This window comes from Myotis myotis, unplaced genomic scaffold (assembly GCF_014108235.1).
Source record: "Myotis myotis isolate mMyoMyo1 unplaced genomic scaffold, mMyoMyo1.p scaffold_m19_p_11, whole genome shotgun sequence".
NCBI classification, from domain to species: domain Eukaryota; kingdom Metazoa; phylum Chordata; class Mammalia; order Chiroptera; family Vespertilionidae; genus Myotis; species Myotis myotis.
Genome location: NW_023416315.1, coordinates 31,269,591 through 31,274,262, shown reverse-complemented (window position 1 = coordinate 31,274,262; position 4,672 = coordinate 31,269,591). Strand labels below are relative to the sequence as shown.

Genomic DNA, 4,672 nt, shown 5'->3' with positions numbered 1-4,672 from the left:
ATCCATGCTGTTGCAAATGGTAAGAATTCCTTCTTTTTTACAGCAGCATAGTATTCCATTGTGTAGATGTACCACCATTTTCTAATCCACTCATCTGCTGATGGGCACTTAGGCTATTTCCAAATCTTAGCTATGGTGAATTGTGCTGCTATGAACATAGGGGTGCATATATCATTTCTGATTGGTGTTTCTAGTTTCTTTGGATATATTCCTAGAAGTGGGATCACTGGGTCAAATGGGAGTTCCATTTTTAATTTTTTGTGGAAACTCCATACTGTTCTCCACAGTGGCTGCACCAGTCTGCATTCCCACCAGCAGTGCTAATAATTCATGTGTTACTTCATTTCTTTCTATTCATGTCTGATGTTTATGGTAATGTAGGTAATTAATATCAATTCATAATTTTCTTTATCTTTCATTGAAATATAATGATATTGTGTAAGTTTATGTTGTACAGCATGTTGATTTGAGATATTTATATATTGCAATATGATTGCCACCATAGCATCAGCTAACACCTCTAACACATCATATTATTATTTCTAGTCTTGGGGAGAATTAAGATCTAGTCTTCTTGCAACTCTGAAGTTTATAATACATATCATTGTTATCTATTCTCACTAAGATCTTCAGGATGTTTTTGTGTACTGGTTGTAAGTTTATACTCTTAAACAACATCTCCCCAATTTCTTCAACCTCCAAACCCTGGTAATCACCATTCTTCTATTTTTACAAAGTTAATTTTTTTATATTCCACATATAAGGGATGTCATACAATATTTGTCTCACTTAGCACAATGCCATCAAGGCCCATCCATGTTGTCTCAAATGACAGGATTTCCCTCTTCCTCATGGCTGAATAATATTTCATTCTATCTATATACAATAATATCTTTGTCCATAATTGCAACTTTATCCACTCATCACTCAGTGGACACTTAGCTTGTTTCCATGTCTTGGTTATCCATAAGTAATGCTGCAATAAACATGGGAGTGCTATATATCTCTTTGAGATAATGTTTTCATTTTATTTCGATCCATACCAAGAATGGGATAGCTAGATCATATGGTAGATCTATTTTTAATTTTGATGAACCTCCATACTGTTTTCCACAGTGGCTGAACCAATTACATTCCCACGAATAGTGCACGAGTGTTCTCTTATCTCCTCATCCTTGCCAACACATGTTATTTCTTGTCTTCTTGATGCTAGTCATTCTAACAGGTGTGTGATGATATCTCATTGTGGTTTTGATTTTCATTTCCCTGATTATTAGTGTATTGAGCATATTTTCAATACACTATCTGTTGGCCATTAGATAGCTTTTTTAAAAAACTGTTTAGGTCATCTACCCATTTTTTATCAGATACTCTTGTTATTGAGTTGTATGATTTCTTTATATATTTTGGATATTAACCCCTCATTAGACATATTTTGCAAATATTTTCTTCCTTTTAGTAGATTACCTTTCATTTTGTTGATGGATTCCTTTTCTGTTCAACCTTTTAGTTTGATGTCATCCCAGTTGTTGATTTTTGCTTCTATTACTTGAGCCAAAAAGAAAAAAAAAAATCATTGCCCAATCCAATGTCAAGGAGTTTCAACTCTATTTTTTTTCTAGGAGTTTATGATATCATGTCTCATGTTTAAGTCTTTAATCCAGGAATTTCAAAGCCTTTATTTTATTCGATTCCTGGGTTCTTTCTTTTATCTCCTCCATTCCCATATCTTTCTCCACTCTGTCTTATCTAGTGACGCTTAAAGCCATGATTTGCCTCTCCTGGAACTTGTCAAGAAAATAAATGAATGCTCATGACCCTTTAACCTGGCCATAACATATATTTGTTTAAATTGAGGCTAGTAATTAGCCAGATATAGTTTCTATTGATTAAACAAGGATAATTTTTCTATTATGTCTTTGCTTTTAAATGAGATAAAGACAACTTTCCTGGGTTTATATTTCATTCAGATATATTTCAAATTTTCAATGTAGCGTTTACTAGAAAAATACACCCAAATCAAAAGTGCAGATTTCTTATTGTTCCATTATTTCCTTAAATGGTGCTTATATTGTTAATTTTGATAATATAGGCTATTTATATTGTAATTATAATGTCATGACATATTTTAACTGGAAGAATTTGAAGGCAAATAAAATTGATAATAAACTTGGTCACATTTGTATATGTCATAATTACTTTTTATATAAATTAAAATGTAGGGAATTACATCATTTCACATATATGAAGCTTTTAAAAAATTACATTTTAATAAATCATGTTTAATAACTGCTAGTTAGTAAAAGTGAATTCCAGGGTGGATATTTCATTTTTTTGTTGGCAGTAAAATCTTATTAACTATTTGGGGTAAAAAGTGATCTTCCTATAGTTCCTATTCTGGAATGTATTTTTTGCATGCTTAAAAGTTAAATATTTGGTTTATTTCTAATTATGTTTATAATATTCTTTTTATCAACTGTAGCATATTTATCATTCTATATTTTATTCCAATAGCAGGTTGAAAACATGGTAAAGTATTTATTTTAGTGGTACTAACTTCCAAATACACAACAAAATATGAAAATAATGATTTTGTATTTTTCAGTGAGTTTGATCCATGCATGTGATAAATCTACATCTTTTAAGAGAGGTTCTTCATGTACCTGACAGAATACCCGCCGCTTCTCACCTTGATAGACAAAATTGCGAAATAACCAAGTACTCACTGTGGCTGATTCTGGATACAGCTCCAAATTTTTCTCAAATATGGCTTTCTGGGCAACCACTACCTCAGATAAAGTAGGCAAGTTAGGGGAAGCCCATCTTCCATCCTGGACATCACATGAGAATAAGTCTTGGAATTATAATTTCCTTTTCTCTTCCAATTTCAATGAAAGTGATGAATTATCTACATGGCCACAGGACCTTGATAACTGCTTTATTTTCTCTTTAATGGAATCGAAGAATCCACATGTTCATGTTAGTGACCTCCAGAAATTTGTGAAAGGTGCATTACTGTACTAATTATCAAGGGGGAAGCAATTTTTCACTACATATATTTGGACTAGAAGTTTCCAGTGAAGAAGAGTAAGTCATGACTCCCCTGAAACTTAGAGCTCCTTTCCAGGACCTAATTATCAGACCATTTACTATAAACAAAAGAACATAATCAATGAAGTGAAGTCTCTGTTCTTTGGAGCATAGTAGCCAACCAGACAAATGGATATGCATTTTCTCTTTAGGCTTTCTTAATAGCAAGAATATTGCTTCACTTTCCTGGGTGATTTTGTGATAATACATAAATGAGAGTTCACAACTATGTTCCCCCTGCCCCATTGGGTGTCATGTTGATTGTTAACAACTTGCAGAAGTTGTGTTTCTTCAAATCTGTGGATTGTTTTTTGTTTTTTGTTTTTTGGAAACAGCTTAGCTTCTCTTCTTCTCCTTTGCTATGGTATTTTAGTTTCCATTCCAGTGTATTCTTAAATCTCTTGGAAGGCACAAAAAGAAGCATGTGCTGTCTGTAAATGGAGATGAGCTTGCTTCCCCTGCTTGAAGAACATGGGGATTGACACTGAGATACGATTTACTTAATGAACATTGCAGTGAAAATAGTTAATTTACTTTCAGTATTATAAAAATAAGCTTACCCACTGGATATCATCTGATCGTGATTAAATTAGGGAACCCAAAATAGATCTCTAAGGAAGAATCATGCTGTAATTTGTTAAAAGCTTGAATTTTACATGTTTACTCAGAGGACTTTTAAAAATAGTTTGCTTTGTACAATTTGGGAAGGAAATGACAAGGATTTCTAAATGGTATTGTTTATAGGAATGAAATGCCATGGAGGGCCATTTCCTAGCATATTAAGTTGGACAAAATGACAATTTTAATTTTCTAAGTGATACTACTTAGTGATTTTCTTATGCTAGTCTTTGAATCAAATGTAAATGTCCTTTTGAATCAGTGTTTCAGGCTTCTTCAGATATGTTCCTGGAAATAGAATCCCTGGCTCAAACAGCAATTCCATTTTTAATTATTTTGAGGAAACTGTATACTGTTTTCCACAGTGACAGTACCAGTCTGCATTCCCACCAGCATTGTACTAGGGTTCCCTTTTCTCCACATCCTCACCAACACTTATTTATTTCTTTTTTGATGATAGCCATTCTAACAGGTGATAGGTGATACCTCATTGTGGTTTTAATTTGCATTTCTCCGTTGGTAAGTGATGTTGAGCACTTTTCCTATTTTTATTGGCCATCTTTGGAGAGTGTCTTTGAAGATCCTTTGCCCATTTTTTAATTGGACTGTTTTTTTTTTGTGTGTGTGTGTGTTGAGTTGTATATGTTCTTTATAATTTTTTTCCCCTCTTCTTTATAATTTTTTGATGTTAACCTTTTATCAGATATACTATAGCATTGCCAGATATATTCTACCATTCAGTGGGTTGTCTTTTCATTTTGTTGATGGTTTCCATTGCTGTGCAAAAGCCTTTTAGTTTGATGTAGCCCTATTTGTTTATTTTTTCTTTTGTTTCCTTTGCCCAAGGAGATATATCGCTAAAAATATTACTACAAGAAATGTCCGAGATTTTACTGCCTATATTTTCTTCTAGAATTTTATGGTTTTATACCTAACATTTAAGTCTTCTAGCCATTTTGAGTTT

At 32.8% G+C, this 4,672-nt stretch overlaps 1 long non-coding RNA gene across 1 annotated transcript; it reads left to right on the top strand.

The window, feature by feature from the left end:
* The first annotated feature begins 1,129 nt into the window (after positions 1-1,129).
* LOC118665696 lies at positions 1,130-4,215 on the top strand. The gene is made up of 3 exons (XR_004970737.1): positions 1,130-1,225; positions 2,606-3,087; positions 4,169-4,215. It is a non-coding gene; the product is annotated as an uncharacterized LOC118665696 (long non-coding RNA).
* Positions 4,216-4,672: the final 457 nt, after the last annotated feature.